This window comes from Panthera pardus, unplaced genomic scaffold (genome assembly GCF_024362965.1).
Source record: "Panthera pardus isolate Hobbes unplaced genomic scaffold, ASM2436296v1 HiC_scaffold_17, whole genome shotgun sequence".
NCBI classification, from domain to species: Eukaryota; Metazoa; Chordata; class Mammalia; order Carnivora; family Felidae; genus Panthera; species Panthera pardus.
This window is the reverse complement of record NW_026526732.1, coordinates 79693422-79713616: the sequence shown is the minus strand read 5'-3', so window position 1 is coordinate 79713616 and position 20195 is coordinate 79693422. Positions and strand designations below refer to the sequence as shown.

Genomic DNA, 20195 nt, shown 5'->3' with positions numbered 1-20195 from the left:
AGTTAGCTAATATTCAAGCCAAGCACCTCCTTCTGCCCCATCCAAGGATTAGCTATCATTGGGAGTCGGTATAGTTTCATGGGTAAGGCAGGGGCTTAATAAAAAAAATTTTTAATTAATATAATAAAATAAAAAAATTTTAAATTATAACCTTGGATCTTTAATCATCAAAAAATTATATATAGTACATAGTACCTACTAAGCCAAGGACGCATGCTGCTATAATTTTAGAGTATTTACTTATTTTTGATTCTTATTTTTTTCTTATTTTTAATTTACATCCAAGTTAGTTAACATATAGTATAATAATGATTTCAGGAATAGAATTTAATGATTCATCACTTACATATAACACCCAGTGCTCATCCCAACAAGTGTCCTCCTTAATGCCCCTTGCCCATTTAGCCCATCCCCCTACCCAACATCCCACCAACAACCCTCAATTTGTTCTCTGTCTCTGTAAGAGTTTCTTATGGTTTGTCTCCTTACCTGTTTTTATATTATTTTTCTTCCCTTCCTTTATGTTCATGTGTTTTGTATCTTAAATTCCACATTTGAGTGAAATCATATTTGTCTTTCTCTGACTGGCTTATTTCACATAGCATAATACATTCCAATTCCATCCACGTTGTTGCAAATGGCAAGATTTCATTCTTTTTAATCGCTGGTAATATTCCATTGATATATATCACATCTTCTTTATCCATTCATTAGTCAGTAGACATTTGGGCTCTTTACGTACTTTGGCTATTGTCAATAGCACTGCTATAAACATTGGGGTGCATGTGCCTGCCCCTTTGAAACAGCACTCCTGTACCCCAGTAGTGCGATTGCTGGGTCGTAGGGCAGTTCTATTTTTAATTTTTTGAGGAACCTCCATACTGTTTTCCAGAGTGGCTCCACCAGTTTGCATTTCCATAATTTTAGAGTTTTTAGTAAATTTAAATATAAAAGAGTTATAATTTGAGGTCATTCCCCAAACAAATCACCCTATTAGAGTTCTTCTGTAATTTTTGAACATTTTATAGGTGCATGGCAGGTTGTGCATAAGTCACTAGAACATATTTATTCATTGCCTACAGAGTGCTTACTACTGTGCAGTTGGTCACTATTCTTTGCTGTACCTAATACGTGAATATAGAGTCCTGGTTTGACTTAAGTCTTCCTATACTTAGCAAGTAGATCTTATCTCAACTGATAGCTTTGACTGATGGATGGTGGCTGCCTGGAGAGCTGGGAGAGGGGTTTTGGAGCTTTGTCTGGGATCAGCTGGAAAACGGTGTGATTGTTGATGTCTGATCTGGCACCAGAGGAGGGAGGACCAGGGCTTATGCCACGTATTTGCCAGTGCTATGTTCGGCTCTTCCATGCATAACTGAATGGAGAGTGTTTTGAGTCTGTGAGTAAAAGGGAAAAGAAATATGAGACACCAAGTTGAATTGATGGATAGATAATATTCTCTGCAAACATCTCACCCCAAATCTAGGGGGAGGGTGGTAGAGAAGGGCCAGGATCTCTCTGTTTAATAAAAGTAAGTGAAGACAGTGATTATCATGACTGTGAAACTGAACACTGGATCTTGATGCTAGTGAAATGTTTGTGGGGAGCTTCCCTCTGTGGCAGATGGGCAGGTAGGTGGTGGTAAAAGAGGTGGGGGGGGTGGTTTGTGAGAAAAGTTGGTGGAGACAGAAAGGGAGAAAGACACTGGATAGGTGGACCCTCAGATATGCCTGTCCACCTTGCTGAGCCTTGGAGCACTGGAAGGTCAGGTGAACAAGTTAGTGTTTACCTGTGCCCAGAATGTGGTAGGATTTTTCCTACAGGTTATTTAATCCTTATAATGGCCCTACAAACTGTGTTTACTATACCCATTTTTCAGCTGAGAATATTGAGGGCGATTAACAAGGATCCTTTGGTTCCTTTGGTTCAGTGAATCCAGATTTGAACCCCTCCCTGTCATAAGAGTTTTTGTCCAGTACTTTTATCCTACATTACCCACAAGAAAAGCCCTTGCTTGGAGGCCACTGAGAACCTGTGCCTTGGACACCCAGAAACAGGCTAGGATAACAGTGCGTAAGCTCAAGCTAAAGAAAGGGGAAAGGGCAGGACTGCTAAGGAGCAGTTCCAGGGGTACCCACTCAGCGGTTGAGCAGGTAAATGTAGCCATAGTGTCCTCGGCACATGAAAGCAATGGCTTTACTTCTGCAGAGACTGATAAAAGCTATAAGGAATATAGGGGCGCCTGGGTGGCTCAGTCAGTTGGGCGTCCGACTTCGGCTCACGTCATGATCTCACCGTCCATGGGTTCAAGCCCCACATCGGGCTCTGTGCAGACAGCTCGGAGCCTGGAGCCTGCTTCGGATTCTGTGTCTCCCTCTCTCTCTGCCCCTTCCCCGCTCAAGCTCTGTCTCTGTCTCTCTCAAAAATAAATAAATATTAAAAAAAAAAGATATAAGGAATATGGTTGGAATGGAAAGCTAATATTTCATAATTAAAAAATTTTTTTGAATGTTTATTTTTGAGAGAGAGAGAGACAGAGCATGAGCGGGGGAGGGGTAGAGAGAGAGGGAAACACCAGAATCCGAAGCAGGCTCCAGGGTCTGAGCTGTTCAGCACAGAGCTCGACATGGAGCTCGAACTCATAAGCCATGAGATCATGACCTGAGCCGAAGTCGGACGCTCAACCGACTGAGCCACCCAGGCACCCCTATAATAATTTTAATAGTAACAAGAACAACAACTACCATTCACACCATGTGCAGGAAGTCCTCAAGGCTTTATGTTTGTTCATTTGTATTCCTCAAAGTAACTTGGCATGGTAGCCATTCATATTCATCCCCTCACCCCCTTCACTCTCTCTAGTAGAATAGGAAACTGAAGCTCAGAAATTTCAAATAACTTGCCTTGTCATAGAATCCAGAAAGTCCAGACACTAGATTTGTGCCATCCATTTTCCTAGTGGTCATGTCCCAGAGGAAGGAGTCAGAGGTTAAAGAGAAATTGGAACAGACAGTGCTCCGAAGACACAGTTGAATATTTCACTGAATGTCCTGAAACCAAATGCATGATTTACCTCAAATGCAGTTCTCTTGCTTTGTGTGATTGAGTTGAGCTGACTTGATGTATTGAGCTGGAGGGAGCAGGATGAGTGGGAAGGTAATGGGCTGATGTGGGAGAAGGAAAGGTTGGCCGGGATGGGGTCGAGGGCAGAGATATTTAATCTCTTGGGACCTTTTGGGCAACATGAGATCTACTGGAACAAATGGTGGTGGTGCAAGTGTGTGCTATCATTCTTTCTGCTTGGGATTCTCGGTTCTTGGGAGACATTTTCTCCACGGGCTGATCATTCCTTGTTTTCTTCCCTGTAAATAATTGGGTGGAAAGAGGTTATCAGTATATTGCAGCCTACGGTCGGAGTTCAAGGCAAAGAGTGGGTAGAAAGCAGGAGGCCAAAGGCAGGGCTGTTGGTGGTTATAGGGGAGGGAAGGAGGGCCTGTGGGGATGCAGTCACCATGCATGGGAAGGCAGGAGGGGCCCCCGGGAGTGGGAGTACATTCATACACCTCATCTGCCCAGTTTAATAATTCTAATCTTTGTGCTTTGCTTATTGTCAGCCATCCCTCTTTCTCAGATCAGATTCTGTACATGCAGTTTACTGAGGGAACCTCATAAACATAGTTGGTAGAAGAAATTTGTGTGATACAAGCAAGATGATAAGTGCTAAGAATGTGGATTTTAGAAATAGAAAGACCTGGGTTCAAATAATGGCTCCTAAGTGGCAAGGTGGCTTAGCAGGTCTTTTAACTTCTCTGGATCTCGGTATCCCCACTTGTAAAGTTGTTGGAGCTTAATGACGAGGCAGCCATTAATAATATTATGGATTTCATTTACATTTAAGTCTATAGTAATTCTGTGGTCTTTTGTGAGTCTTCAACTCTGAATAAGCTATTGAGATTTAATTAAGGAAAAAGATTATTGTTATAGTTAGACAATAGGTCCTGAGTTAGATGGAACACATCTGTAGGAAGACCTGAAACTGACATTGTTTATTAGGGTTAGTGTAGGCTAGAGGTCTCTAGTTGCAGAGGCTAGAACCCCTTCTTTTTTGAGTTAACACAGTATTTTAAAGTGGTTTTGAGCCAAAGATTTTAAATACTGGGTGATGTCTTTCTTCCACATACACAATCTAGAATTCCTACTCTTCTTGAGACATCTGAAGATTTCTTCACCCATTGCCTCACTCCATCATGGCATGGATCCATCAAAGTTGCCCCTTCATCATGATGTGCCCTTGGGGTTCTCCACACCCCCTACCATTCTCCCTGTCTTCCCAACTCTGAGCCATTTGTTATTGAGCTTGTGCTGTTCTTTTGCCTATATAGTAGGAAGTATTTTTTTGGCATGTATGTTTATCAAAAGTGGGAAACCACAAGATTATATTGAGAGGGTTATTTGTTTCATGAAGAATGGAAGTCAGTGAAAGGTTTTTGTTTTTGCTTTTTTTTTTTTTTTTCTTTTGTGGAAAAAAGGAAATAATAGTCCTAAATGGTTATTTGGTGCTTGTTGACTTTATTCCTTTATGTTGACTACCTGACTACTGTGGCATTTGAATGTTTGACTCTATGGAACCTAATTATTCCGGGAAGTAAAAAGTGTCTATTTCCTGTCTGTACTTGGTGATGACCTCTCAGTCATTCTAACCTCAGAACTGCTGCTTGAAGTCATTAAACTCTAGGACAGAACTTCCTGGAATAGCTTAAAAATGAAGTTGATCACACCCTATGCCAGGTTTAATCACCAGTGTCCCCGTTGACATTTAGGTCTAGATAATTCTTTATTGTGGGGTCATCCTGTGCCTTGCAGACACAGAACAGCATGCCTGGTCTCTACCTGCTGGGTGCTAGGAGTATCCTCTGTCTGTAGTTGTGACAATGAAAAATGTTTCCATGTATTCCCAAATATCTCCTGGGGGCAAAATCATACCTGGTTGAGAACCTCTGCTCTAATCTATAGTAGCAGAGAGGAAATGCTTACAAAGAGAAGACTCACATTGCTTTAAAACTAGAAGGAACTGAAGAGGTCATTTCATTCATCTTTCTCTTCTGATGTGGTATGAGCCATTAAATTACTTGTTCAAGTCTCCACTGCTTGTCCTAATATTTCTAGAACAGTGCAACATGGACCTAGAATACTGCACTGGGAGTTGGGAGACTGAATCTGGTTCTGGTGATGGCATGTTTGTTTGTTTGTTTTTGTTTTATATAGTTGTGTGTGTTTTTTTGTTTTTTGTTTTTTTGTTTTTGTAAGCTCTGTGTCCAACATGGAGCTTGAACTCACAACCCTGAGGTCAAGAATCACATGCTCTACCAACTTTTTTTTTTTTTCTTTTCTCCCCGCCCCCCCCCCCCCCCCCCCCCCCAGTGATGCCATTTAATCAGCTTTGTGTTTTTAGACAAGAAACTTAGCTTCTCTGGGCTTCACGTTTCTCATCAGGCTGTTATTGTTGTTTTTAATTGAGATATAATTCACATACCATAAAATTCACCCTTTTCAATTCTACGTTTCAGTGGGTTTTAGTATATTTCCTGTGTTATCACCACTGTCTAATTCCAGAACCTTTCCTCACACCAGAAAGAAACCCATGACCATTAGCAGTCACTCCTTTCCTTCCTTCCCCCAGCCCCTGGCAGCTGCTAATCTCCTTTCTGTCTCTGTGGATTTTCTTATTATGGACATTTCATATAAATGGAATCTCACAATATGTTGCCTTTTATGCCTAGCTTCTTTCACTTAATGTTTTCAAAGTCCATGTATGTCATACTATGTATCAATACTTCATTTCCTTTTATGGCTGAATAATATTCCATTGTCTGAATATACCACATTTTGTTCATTCATTCATCAGTTGATGGACATTTGGGTTGTTTCCACTTTTGGCCTATTATGAATAATGCTGCTGTGAACATTTGTGTAATCATCTTTTTAATTCTGTTGGACATATACCTAGGAGAAGAATTGGTGGTTCATATGGTAACTCTATGTTTAACTTTGTGAGGAATTGCAAAGCTGTTTTCCCAAGTGGCTGTTCATCTTGTATTCCTACTAGCAATGTATGAGGGTTCCAGTTTCTCTGCATCCTCACCGACACTTGTTATTGTCTGCATTTTTTATTATAACCATTTTAGTGGGTGTGTGGTGTTATCTCAGTGTGGTTTTGATTTGCATCTCTCTAATAACTAATGTTGATACTTATTAAGAACTGGTTTAGATCCTTCTGTTGAAGAGCTCTTCTAGCTTTGAATTTTTAATTTTTTTCTTGTATTCCACATATGAACCAATATGAATAATACAGAATTGAGCCTTTAAGGATATATATTTTAGAAATTAATTTGGTTAATCAGTTCCCATATATTTATGAGTACCTTGTATTGCACAGTGTTTGATCATATTCAGGATGCAGAATGAGTATATGGCATGGTCCTTTCCCATCCCAGATAACAACTAATCTGACTGGGGAGATAAGATGAACATGGAAAACAGAGGCAACACAGAGTCATATGGAATATAATGCTGAAATTATCTATCTTGTAGGTAAGTCTCAAGGGCAGGTATATTTATTTGGATGAGGACAAAGAAAGTCATATCAGTGCTAGACAGAAAAATAGCATCCTCTTTTGAGTTGGGAAGGTGGCTGTTTTTAAGATTCTAGAAAATTTCACTTAAATAAAAAGAAATAAAATTCATTTATTTTTATTCACTAAAATAAAATTTCACTTAAATAAATAAAGTGGAAAATTAAGTTTTTTTCCCCTAAAATATTTTGTATAAGCTCGTGAACTGGAATAGATGTTACCCTCTCTGTTCTTTTTTGTCAAAAGAGTGAATTTGATTTGTATATCTGTGCTGCCCTTTGTTTTAGACTAGACGACTCCTTTTCCACCTGTATGTATTTCCTATAGTGTGAGGTCAAGACAAACGGAAGCGCTGTACTTAATTCCACAGAACTGTTTTATTAGCAAGCTTGGTTTTAAGAAATAATTAACAGGGGTGAGATGATTAATAATTCACTTTTTGAATTCCTTTTCCATTAAAGGGGAGAAATAGGCTTCATCCTTTTAACAAGATTAAGTCTGTGTGTTAGGTGCAGAGAGCTTCTAAAAAGGAGAGAGAGCTTCTTGGCTCCTTTCAGCTTACAGCTTCAAGGCTTAGCTTTTTGGCCTGGCGTTTTGGGCCCTCTGTGATGTGATTCTCACCTACCTTTGCAGCATTTTCTCTCTCTGTTCCTTTGACTACTATATAAATACACTAGGCTTTTTTACCTTCTGCCTTCTGTGCCTTTTTTCATAACATTTGCTCTGCCTGTGCTCACCCTGCATTGTGACCAGATCCCCCTCCTTTCTTTGAAGCCCTCCCATTTCCCGGTGAAGTCTTCCCCTGGCCTCCCTTTCTCCTCCCTCCAGTTTGGCTGTAGAAGCAGCCCTCCACGGTGCAGCCTGTGGAACTGCTGTCCTGGGGCCTCAACACGTTCCCACCCTTGGTTAGAATTATCTTGTACCCAGGTTCTTTGAACTACAAGTTCTAAGTTCTTGGAGGTCAGGGCTGTTCTATTCATCTTTTTATACCTCAATGGTTTCCTATTAGAAAACTTGGCATGTAGCATTTATTGAATGAATGAAAAAGAAATATTGTTTCTGTAGCTTCTGCATCAAATATCAAGCTTATCAAGAGTTCAGGACCATGTGGGAGTGGGATTGGTATGAAACATGTACTTGGAAGTCTGCTTTGGAAAACAAAAGGCCGTGAGGGACAGGATTTATAGGTTTCCCCCGCTCTCCCAAAGTAGAGCATTCCTATGAAACTTTTCATAAGCTGAAATAGCATACAGCGAAGAAGCAATTAATTAATTGCCATTAAGTTATGTGAAAAAACTTTGAGTGTTCCCAAACCCTAAAAAGTAACCTCTCTTAGGCTTTTTGATACCTTACGACACATCTTGCTAACAGATGCACAAAATAAATAGAGATTAAAGCACAGATGCTCACGGTTCAAAGCTGTGGCGGCCTGATGCTGAGCTGCTGAGTGTATGTAGTTCCGGGGAAGGAGCTTGGGGGTGCTGGTCTCGCTGCTGGGGTGCCTTCTGCTTCTGTAAAGGCTTCCTGCAAAACAACTGCTGAATGCTGTTTTCACCGTTTGCCTTTTTCATAAAAGTGAAAATCGTCTTTGGATTCCTTTCAGTTAGTGAAAAGAGGTACTAATGTAGGTCTTTCATAGAAGTGAAGTGGCATAGTGTGAACTTTCAAAAACTGGGGATACCTGTATTTCACTGCTTCTTAAATATGTGGCATGAAGAATCGATGTTATTAGAGATAATTTTATTATAGTATTACTTCCCTTATGCACGTATCAGAATTCTAGAACCCCCATGTGGAATGAAGCTGGAGCCCTGGCAGGAAGCAGAGGGGCCTCTTCCACATACTCTGGGGCTGGGGCTGGGCTGTGGGCCCGGGGGTCTGCCCTTCAGAGCCTCACCTCAGACAACTGAGTGACAGAGGCCACAGCAGTGTTCTCAGCTCCATTGAGGAGTCACCAAGGGAAGCTCTGAGAAGTGACAGCTGCCTCCTGGAGGCAGAACTGGAGAATTCCAGAAGCACAGTTGCAGGCTCTAGTTGGTATAGAGTAAAATAACAGACTTTTACACATAAGTGGGCCCTGAGAATGTCAGTGCACCATATCAAAGTACGAAAAATGGATTATAATGATGATTCTTCATCCAGAACAGATTAAATCAGGTTTGGCATGTTTTGCTTTGATGTATTCTGCTAAACAATGCAGGAACCCATGTGGTGCCTTTTAGAAAGATTTCTAAACTAAAAATAGTTTAAAATAAAGTCAAAATAAATTTGTGTTTGAAGGGATGAGCTTTCAATTATCCAGAAAACCACAGTCTCTAATTCCAGGAGAAAGTAGCTTATTTGCTCCTACCTCTGTCCCCTTGTTGCCCCCATCTTTTGCCTTCCATTTCCTTTCTCTCTACCTTCCCATAGAATACCCACCTGGAGGCTTCTTCCCCCTATCATCCTAGGAGCCATTTAATTTATAGTCCTTCTTTTTATTGTTTATTATTTATTTTATAAGTCTTTTTAAATTTGTTTTTTAATGTTTATCTGAGAGAGAACACGCGCGCGTGAACAAGTGGGGGAGGGGCAGAGAGAGAGAGGGAGACAGAGAGTCCGACACAGGCTCCAGGCTCTGAGCTGTCAGCACAGAGCCAGACGCAGGGCTCCAACTCACGAACTGTGAGATCATGACCTGAGCTGAAGTTGGACGCTGAACCGACTGAGCCACCCAGGTGCCCCGTATGTTCCTCCTTTTTAGATTTCTGATACTGGGCTTTTGTTCTGTGCATACGTATCCCTGAGCTTCATGGCCTTGCCCCCTACATTTCCCACATAGTACTGCCCTGGCTCTTTAGGCACCCCTCCATGACTGCCAGTTTCGTATGAAAGTTAGTTATTAACAAGCCCTATCTTCCTCCACCCCCCCCCCCCCCCCCCCCCCCGCCATTAGACTATGCACTGCAGCAAATTAGAGACCTGGTTTTGTCACCTATATTCCTTTAGTTCCTAGGGCAGCCTAGCACATTGCAAGGTCTCCACAAGGTCTCATAAACATCTGTGAGTAAACAAAGACTCTTTTACCTTTTAAGGAGACTTTGGTTTTTCTTTTTTCTGGCTCTCTGTGGATGGCGCGCTCCCTCTCTGTTTCTCCCCCACCCCCCAAGATTCTCTTTCTCTCTCATTCTCCTTTGTTAATTTCGCCACTTACTCTCTTGAGTCAAGATGGAATGGAGAATTATATGGCTGAAGATACAGAGAAATTTGAGGTGGAAACACCACAATTTGGAAGTACTCTTTAAGACTTCATCTTACCTGATGCAGGACTTAGGGTCATCTGTGGGAAAGGTGCATGCCTGTGGAGATTTGAGAAAGCTATAAGAGCTCCCAGTGGCAGTTGTGTGGGACTGAAACTGAATCAAATGTGTGGCTGAAGCTAGATGGTTGGAGTTTTTAGCAGAAATGGCACATAGCTTTCCTCGGTAGCCCAAAGAGGGAGGATTGAGCTGATGACATGGTCAACCCAACATAGGACAGGTGCACAGAATGTAAGTAAGAGCATCCAGACTTTCTCATAGAGGTATGAGTTTGTGCCTACAAAGGAAATGTGGACTAATTATATGATGCCTTATAAAATGTAATTGTGAAAACGATCGGGTGTCCCCCAAATTGCTTTTCAAACCTAAGTGGCAGTAGTTTCTCGATCATCTCTTAGGATCACTTTCTACACAATTGAGGATTAACTGATGTGGAAACAAGAATAACATATTCAAAAACACAGTGTGGGGGCACCTGGGTGGCTCAGTCGGTTAAGCGTCTGACTTCAGGTCATGATCTCGTGGTTCATGAGTTCGAGCCCCACATTAGGCTCTGTGCTGACAGCTCAGAGCCTGGAGCCTGCTTCTGATTCTGTGTCTCCCTCTTTCTCTGCCCCTCCCCTTCTTGTGCGTGCACGCTCTCTCTCTCTGTCTCTCTCAAAAATAAATAAAAACATTAAAAAAAACAACAACACAGTGTGTATGGAGTAGTATCTCCGGCCATCAATAACGGCATGGCTTTTGGCTGAAGGCCGGTGATTCTTGCCTGTGGAAAATACTGTCCTCAGCAGGATTTCCTCCTTACTACAGAGGATTTTGACTATTATAGCAAGTTTTGCTAGACTAGCTCTTCTATGTAGTATCCTCTAATTAGTAGGAGGCACGTGTATGAGCAATTGTGTGTAATTTTCATAGATAGTCTTATAAAATAGTGGCATTCTGAATTCATATTTTATACTTGACTGACTTTTTTCTTTAAGGAACTAAACATGTAATCTTGATAGAGAATGTAAAAACAATAAAATCAAACCAACCACATCTTTCATTCCATTTGATAATGTTTTATTATGGCCTCACCTTGCTAAGTAATACAAGTTTTTTTTTTTCTAATTTTTTAATGTGTATTTATTTTTGACAGACCAAGAAAGACAGCATGAGACAGGGAGGGGTAGAGAAAGAGAGGGAGATGCAGAATCCGAAGCAGGCTCCAGGCTTTGAACTGTCACACAGAGAGCCCAGTGTAGGGCTCAAACCCACAAACCGCGAGAACATGACCTGAGCAGAAGTCGGATACTTAACCGACTGATCCACCCAGGACCCCCCACAATCTGTTTTGACAAGCGCTCCAGGTGATCTAGATGTACCTATGGGTCGAGAGCCATTGCTGCAGGGGGAGGGAGGAGGGGCATGAGGCCAGAGAGGTGGGCCTTGTGGGCCTGGGCATGGAAGTTTCCTTTCATCTCAAAGTTAATGGGAAGTTACTGAGAGGTTTTTAAACAGAGATCTGAAACCATTAAGTTTATACTTTAATAAAAATACTAGCTTCTTTGTGAAAAGAGGTTTGGCTAAGGAAATCTGGCTACGAGAAGACACAGGAAGCTGTAGATGAGAGACGATGACTTGGTATGAGGTAGTAGGAGTGAAAATGGAGAAGCGTGGATGGATTCAAGAAAAAATTTGAAAGAAGAAAGGCCATGACTTGATTAATTGCATCATCAGGGAGAATCAAAGATGAAGTCCAGGTTTCTGTGTTGGGCAGGTAAGTGGGTAGTGGTACCGTCACTAAGATCTTCTGAATTTTCTGGTTTTCTGAAATGTGAGTAAATCTTAAGCATCCAGTCCTCCCCTTAGAATCTGTTCTTTCCCACAAGCCCCAGAGACAACATATCAGATGATATTTGAGTATATGCTATGTGGATAATTCTCTTGGGAGATGTGCTACACACAGCTAATACCGTAAGTGACATCAATATGTGTTCATATGTGTGTAGCTCTACAAAAAGTATAAAATGTCTGAGAAGGTAGAAAATAAAGATGTAAGCAAGGTGTTTGGGCTCAGATGTGTGTAGAAGTCTTGCCAAACAAGGTAAACTTGCATAATTTAGGGAAAAGAGATGGTAAGAGAAGAGATTACAGGCTGTATTCAGTTCTGAAAGGGTCTAGGGTGTGAGTTGAGGTTCTCTGGCTGGAAGGCGTCATGTATGATCCAGTATACTTCAAGATTCCAGGATTCTGAAGGTGAGAGGCCTGGAAATCTAAGAGTGTGACGCTGTGTAGCTGTCTTTCTACAGTGTTTATCAAGAGCCAATGAGGAATTCTAAAGTTCTGAAAAGATAGTGATATGTGCTTGAGAAGAACACTCTTGTCTGCCTTTAGAAGGGTAGGAGTGGGTAGGACAGTAAATTTCCGGGAGACTCCCAGAATTTTACTGGCTGGCCAGTAGCAGAATAGGCCCTTTAGAAATGGGGAGAAAGGGGTGCCTGGATGGCTCAGTCGGTTAAGCGTCCGACTTCAGCCCGGGTCATGATCTCGCGGTCCGTGAGTTCGAGCCCCGCGTCGGGCTCTGGGCTGATGGCTCAGAGCCTGGAGCCTGCTTCCGATTCTGTGTCTCCCTCTCTCTCTGCCCCTCCCCTGTTCATGCTCTGTCTCTCTCTGTCTCAAAAATAAACAAACGTTAAAAAAAAAAAAAATTTTTAGAAATGGGGAGAAATAGGAAAGATAGGAGGAGGAGGAGAATTTGAAGGACTTGGCAGCTGAAGGAAAGAAGGGAGGTGATGACTTCATGGTTATTAGGAAACTGGAGGAAGGTCTGGCTGTTGGAGCTCCTGATGGAGCAGTCATGGAGAGGGAGGGGGGCTGGGAAAGATACTGGTTTAGTTTCTTAACATGAACAAGTCATCGTGTGGGATTAAACATGTAAGCATGGTTTTGAAAAATGAAACAACTAAGCTTAAGGTGGCAGATTTTACAGACTTATCTTTTAAATTTTCATTCAGTCCTAGTATTGTCCTACTCAGCTATCTTTTAAAATTATGCCAAGAATTAGAAGCAAATAATGTCTCACCAGCCCATGATCCGGAATGTGAAAGGAGTTGACTAAGCTATTCTGAAAATATTTGTTCCCAATCAGGAAATACGTACGGGTGACGTTTTCGTTAATGGTGGTTAGAGCCAAGTTTGTGGAAACAATTGTTCTGCCAGTGGCAGGGCAGTGGCAACCTCTCTCTCATCTGTTCTGAATTATTTCAACTCAAGGACAGTAGACCATACACTCTGACACCCTTCCTAAGTTTCAGTTAGGGAACTAAATGAAGTGATTGGATTTAATTACACATAAACTTCTTGATCTTAATCTGTGATTCCAAAAGAGAGACAACTATGACTCACAATAAAAAGGTGTTTAAATTGACATTGACCACCAGTTTAAAAACAAATACACCGGTACTGACTTTAAGTCTGAGTATAGTGTGGGGACATCTGTCAATTCTTACCTTGGCTGAAATCTCCTGTTCTCCCTGTTCCACTTTGTCATTTTAACTTTCCCATTCCTCCTCTCAGTTCCTGTATGCAGCAGAGGTGGGAAAATCAAAAAGGTTACTCTTGTGAGCAAACAACAATGAATAGCATCTATTTGTGGAACTCTGTTCTGCTCACCACAAGCCCCTGTGCAAGGGTCTCCTCTGTGCTCATCCCTCTCAGTCCGCTGTAGCCTGCTGCCCAGGCAAGGATGGGAGCATGTGCATGAGCATGAACCTGTGTGGAAAATAAACCCTCAAAGAGCATGTTCTACTGGTGAGAAAGCATGTTCATATTTAAAGGGAAACCCATTCTTACTAAAATGTACAATCCTAAAGAGTGGATCGTCCATTTGAATCAAGTTTTATAGTCTGGATATAGTCTGGATATAGTCTGGATATAGTCTGGATATTGACTTCCTGTAACTCACAGCTCACTTGCAAATGAGCTGAAGTAAGGCAGAGGCAGGCCTGGTACAGGCCTGACACCTCCTAGACCTTCAAAATATCCCTGCGGAATGAACACAAGTGAATCAAGGAACGAATGGAGAAAGAGAAGCCAGGTGGCTGTGGAGTTGTACTGGGTCCAGGTATCCCCAGTTGACTAGCAGAATATATTTGCTAAAGAACAGAATAGAGAATGAGGTTTGTGGCCCTAGAATAAAAGTTATAATAATAACTAAAACATGTACTGGGTTCTTTCAGTGGGCCGTGTACAACTCTGTGAGCATTATGCCATTTAATTTTCATCGCTATCCTCTGAGCTGAATTATGATCTGCATTTCACAGATGAGGAAACTAAGGCTTTGATAGAATAAGGAACTTGTCCAAGGTGATAACGATCCATCCATTTCTGTCTGTCCAGGACTAGCTCATGACTCAGAGCTAAGTGGCCCAAATGAGGATCAGGCCACTGCCCTTGGCATCTTTATCACAGTGTTCTAAGCATCATAAGCAAAGTCCCAGATGGACCAGGGCCCCTCACAGACCTCAGAGCCAAGCTTGCTTTGGCCGTACTTACCACCCACCTTCTTTATTCTTTACACTGTCCCATTTTTAGTGCTACCCAACTGAGCACAAGAGAGGCTCCCTTCATGTCGTTTAGTAACAGAGTGTGTGGTTTTCATTTAGGTAGGTTATTTTTGTAATGACGTTAAGTTGTGGACTTGTATAGGCAGTTCTCCTGTCAGGATGAGTCATCAACAAAGTCGTGTTTTGTTGATAGAAACAGGAAAGTTCAGGGAAAAGGGTGGATTGGTGGGTTGACTTTGTGACAACATTGTTTTTGTTCTGTTTTAGCCATCAAGTTTGAGGTGATGGTGGGACATTTAAGCATACATTTCCAGAAAGGCTCTGGAACTGGGGGATTGACCCTTGTGAAAGATGCCAATTTTGAAATGCAAGTTTTAGACATAGTTTAGATATATATTTCTAAGTCTTACAGGTGAGATTTGAAGTCATGGAAGTATGTGATGTCTTCAAGGGCAAAAGGACTGGTATGAAGAAAAAACAGATTATAAAGGATATTGCCCAGATATTGCCCAATGGTTTTTTGATCACATACCCCAATAATAATTTAAAAATTCTTTGAGGGGCACCTATGTGGCTCAGTCAGTTGAGTGTCTGACTTTGGCTCAGGTCACGATCTTACGGTTCGTGAGTTCAAGACCCACGTTGGGCTGTGTGCTGACAGCTCAGAGCCTGGAGCCTGCTTCGGAATCTGTGTGTTTCTCTGTCCCTCCCCCACTTGTGCTCGCTTGCTCTTGCTCTCTCCCTCTCAAAAGTAAACATTAAAAAAAATTTAAAAATTCTTTGAGTACATATCCCCATATGTGTGTATTTTAAATAAATGCTGTGTATATGCTCCTATGCCAATAAAAGATGTAAATCATAAAATGTCCACAAAATAGCAGTAAATGTCATGGGCACAGTTCAAACAATATTATTAATTTTATTTTTTAATGATAAAAAATTATTTTTCTCCCATCAGAAACAGTTTTTCTTAGTGAGAACAATGTGAGCTAACAATCAGTACTACAATTTGCAGGTCTGCTGTAACAGTTGTCATTGTTGAAAAGGTAACTACCCAAAAATACATAGATGCAGATGGAGGACGAGCACCATTATAATTAAAGAACAGCGGTAATCATTTTTCTGATTCCATTCATCGGTCATGCAAAAGTTGTTAATTTTTTTAAGTTTATTTATTTATTTTGAGAGAGAGAGAGCACAAACAGGGGAGGGGCAGAAAGAGAGAGGGAGAGAGGATCCCCAGCAGACTCTGTGCTGATGCAGGGCTTGAACCCATGAACCATGAGATTGTGACCTGATCTGAAACTAAGAGTCAGATGTGTAACCGACAGAGCCACCCAGGTGCCCCAAGTTTTCTTCTTTAATTAAAAAAAAAAAATCCTTGGAACACACTTAAATTTCCAATGGTAGGATAATGTTCTAAACATTAAAGTACTTAATAGAATGTATGCACGCAATAAGATAACTATGGAGATTATAAAAACAAAATATTTGCAATAAAACTGAAACATCCTACCCCAAATGTGTATGTTATTATGGCAACTATATAAAGTATATTTCTTTTTTTTTTAATGTTTAGTTTTGAGAGAGAAAGAGAGCATGAGTGGAGGAGGGGCAGAGAGAGAGGGAGACACAGAATCCGAAGCAGGCTCCAGGCTCTGAGCTGTCAGCACAGGGCCCCACATGGGGCTCAAACTTACGAGCTGTGAGATCATGACCTGAGCTGAAGTTGGACGCTCAACCTACTGAGCCACCCAGGCGCCCCTATGAAGCATATTTCTAAATGTTGTGTCCTTGGAAGGTACTATAAGAAATAATTACTTCAGGATGATGAGATTATGGTGTTTTTTTTTTTAAATAAAAAAATACTTATATTGCAAAGATGACTTACAAAAACAGGAAAAAGAAACTAATGCAAATTGGTTAAGAAAACAGCACGGAAAATGTTGACTGATTCAAAAGCAAATATGTTAAAGGTATTTATTCAAACTCAGTAATATTTCTGTGTTTAATATAAACATACTGAGTGCCTGTTGAGTAGCATGGATTGTGCTAATGGTACATAGGTGAAAAAGCACAAGTTTTTCCATCATTAAAATTTTATTGCTTTAAAATACAACATATAATACTGGTTGTTTCAAAAATTGTCCTGTGTTGCATAATCCATCTCTTTCTGACACTCTGATTCCTTAAAACTCCGGTTTCAATCTCTTGCTAGACAGCCTCTTGCACTGCTATCTTTGGCTTGGTAACCTGGTATTTGCTTTCTAGTAAGATAAACTGCAATAGACACCAGACACACAGTACTTTATGTGTAACTTCCTGTTTAGTTAAACAGTGTTAGAATGTTGACGGTTAGCAGGTGGCTTATTGGGGTTTATTCTACACCCTGCCCTACTCCCCAACAGTGAAACCTTAGCGGTGAGCATTCTCGTTAGGAATGTGTTCACCTGCAGGTAAGGGAGAACATGGCCAATGAGATCTCAAAAGAATGGAAGTTTTCTCTCTTTGTAATTCTGGAGGCTGATTTGTTCAGGGCTTGTGTTTCTAGCATTCTCTTGGCCTTTTCCTGATGCTTACTGGCTCATGGCAGAAAAGCTGCCTGCGCGTCTCTAGCCCTCACACTGAGGTTCCAAGCAGAAAGGAGGTGGAAGGGCGGGGATAAAGGGCCTAACACCTGAATCCATATGCTTGAGCAGGAGAGCAAAGCCTTGACCAGAAGCTTTACCCAGCAGACTTTGGCTCACACCTCAGGGGCTAGATCTGGGTCACAGAGGTGCCCAGCTACAAGAGTGTTTGGGGGGCACCTGGTTGGCTCAGTCGATTGAGCGTCCAACTTCGGCTCAGGTCATGATCTCGCGGTTCATGAGTTCGAGCCCCGTGTCGGGCTCTGTGCTGACAGCTCAGAGCTTGGAGCCTGTTTCAGATTCTGTGTCTGCCTCTGGAACTTTGGCCTTCACAGAAAAGGGGTAACTGGTCCAGTGTCTGCCATAATACTTTCTGCCATTTGCATCCTCTTTATGACAATAGAATGCCTAGTGAGTCCAACAGTGAACTGTTAAAGAATTTGCCATGAAATTATGTATCTTTGAGATACTCTGCTTAATTGCTAGAAGTAGCAAGGGTCTTCTTACAAGGGAAAGGTCATCAGTCCTTTTCTCCCTCCGTAGTGGAAAGGGGTTGTCTTAGAGCCCTCCCTCTACTTCCCCTTAGTCCAGTCTCTCCATTGTAATTTGTGTTGTTCTAAGAAAATTTTTACTTTTTGGTTTTCTTCCTCTGCCTTCGACTTGTTCCATGTGAGATACATAAAAGGTCCTAATGAGTCCTACATCTGCTGTAAGTCAGAAAAAAGAAAAACGTGTATTTGAAGTGTGAAAGTAAGTGAAATAAAGAACTGTTACATTGAATACCTAAAACCTTTGAAAGTACCCAGAAGTCATTTCATGTTTTTGGCAGAGGGCCCCATCTAGGGCCACGAAAGAAAAGCTCGTGTGTTTGAATGAATGGAACAATTGAGCAAGTGCCTGGGATTGCTTAGCTCTTTTTGTATCTGATCCTCCCAATGAACCTATGCAAAAAGATACTGGGTCCATTTCACAGATTTGGCAACTAATGCTGAGAGAAGCTTTGTAATTTCTCCAAGGCTACCCAACAGATAGGGCCAGGATTAAAACCCAGACAGTCTAACTCAAAAATACACACTCCCCTCTCGCCCCCAGTTTTCCATGCTTCATCCGCCTGTACTTCAGTTGTCTTTAAACTTGATTTCCCACAATTAGTTGTCTTTAAACTTGAATTCCCACAATTGTGCACATTAAATCTCAATTAAAAAAACAACTATCTTATTCAAATTGATTATTTCTCGTTATTTGCTAGTGACTCTCAAGGTCCCAAGGTGCAGCAACAGCTGTGTATACCCCAGAATTCAAACATGACCAGGCATGCCTAGAAGCATACGGAAGGATTCTTCTGGAAGGGCTACTTAATTACATAAATTGTCAGCCGTCTGGGAAAGAACTAATCCGACAAGAAGAGAGAGTGAAGGAGTGCAAGTTTACTTAAAAGTGCCACAGAGTAGGGGTAAATCTAACTGAAGTACAATGTAATTTATTTAGCCTGGCCGCAGATCCAGTCCCTAGGGATTCCTGGAGCCAGGAGGTTGCCAGTGAAAGAGCTACAAACATCTTCACTAAGATTTTCATGGGTCACTGAGTGTTCATGCCAGGTCAGCCAATTCAGCAGCACCAGCCCAGACAGTTTATCACCCAGGCGCCTGTGGGGGTAGGTTACCAAGGCGTGGGTGCAGGCTTTGGGGTCTTTAGCAGGCCCAGGATTTGGAGTTGAAAGGGTAAAGGTTCATTGTCTTTGTTTAGGCTGCTGTAACAAAATTGACTGGGTAGCTTACAAGCAACATAAATTTATTTCTTACAGTTCTGAAGGCTGGAAGTCCAAGATCAGGCTGCCAGCACAGTTGGGTTCTGGCGAAAGCCCTCTTCTGGTTGCAGACTGCGGATTCCTTGCTGTGTCCTCAATGGCAGAAAGTGGCAGGGATGTTCTCGGGTCTCTTTTATAAGGACACTAATCCCATTCATGAGGGTCCTGTCCTAGTAAACTAATCACCTTCCATAGCCCCCACCTTGTAATACTATCACCTTGGAGGTTAGGTTTCAACATATAAATTTTGAGGGGAACACATTCAGACCATTTATTGAAGCAGCTGGACCAAGATGGCTGCCTCGAAGCTTGCTTCAGAGCTGCTGGAGATACTGGGGGAAGTGGGTGGGGGTGATAGAATCCTATCGTGGCAGTTGGAAGCAGAGTCAGGGAAATACTGACCTATTTGCTTAGTTCGCAATTGCCGTCAATTTGCAAATATATCAGCAGTTTAATTAAAACATTTGGGCCAAACAAAACACTACATTATGCACTTGCAATTTTTGAAATGAACTGACAACAGCATTTATTTAAATGTATAGTCACATACAACTTTCTTCTTCAATATCATTGTCAATGTTAAAGGAAAGCTTTTTTCACATTCAGGGTCTACAGATTGTTCTGAATTATTTAGGCAATTTACAGTTACATGTAGCGTCCTAGAGACACTGCTTTTTAAAATCATACAGCTTTAGCATTAATTGAGAAATACTGGCATTTGATCTACATTCCTTTTTGGCTAAACTTCAGTTACATTTGTTCCTAAATTAAATTACCAACTCAGTTTGATCTCTTGAACATCACCTGGAAATCTTTGATGTCAGGGCTGGGGTGATAATTCTTTAATCATCCATTCAGTTAATATTTACTGAACGCCTCTTGCGTTGTCAGTCTCTTGCTTACAGAAGTGACATTGTGGGGAGAGAGATGAGCATAAAATCAAGTACACAGATAAATAAATAAAATTGTAGTAGATTTAGACAATAAAACTTCAGCTAAGGTGGTTGGAGAGGACTCTCCAAGGAGGTGATACGTAAGGTGAACGATGAGAGAACCAACATTGCTGAGTCAGGATGAGGCCTTCCTGTCACGCCAGCCCTTCCATGTGTGAAGTTCCTGTGTATTCGTTAACAACTGTTTGGTGAGTGTTTGCTATATGCGAGACACCATCCTAGGCCCTGGAGGTACAGCAATGAACAAAACAGCAGACAACATCCCTCACCCTATGGAATTTATATTCTATTAGGGTAGGTAGAGAAAGAAATACTGAAAAGAAAGAACAC

At 41.5% G+C, this 20195-nt stretch overlaps 1 protein-coding gene and 1 long non-coding RNA gene across 2 annotated transcripts in view; one reads left to right on the top strand and one right to left on the bottom strand.

The window, feature by feature from the left end:
- The window catches only part of SH3BGRL2 (SH3 domain binding glutamate rich protein like 2), a 156747-nt gene that overhangs the window by 107185 nt on the left and 29367 nt on the right, over window positions 1–20195 (top strand). The window lies entirely within an intron of this gene.
- LOC109263325 (uncharacterized) lies at window positions 466–19248 on the bottom strand. Its single transcript, XR_002078158.2, has 5 exons — window positions 18908–19248; window positions 13423–13492; window positions 8043–8156; window positions 3074–3362; window positions 466–1397 (listed from the first exon to the last, which is right to left on the bottom strand). It is a non-coding gene; the product is annotated as an uncharacterized LOC109263325 (long non-coding RNA).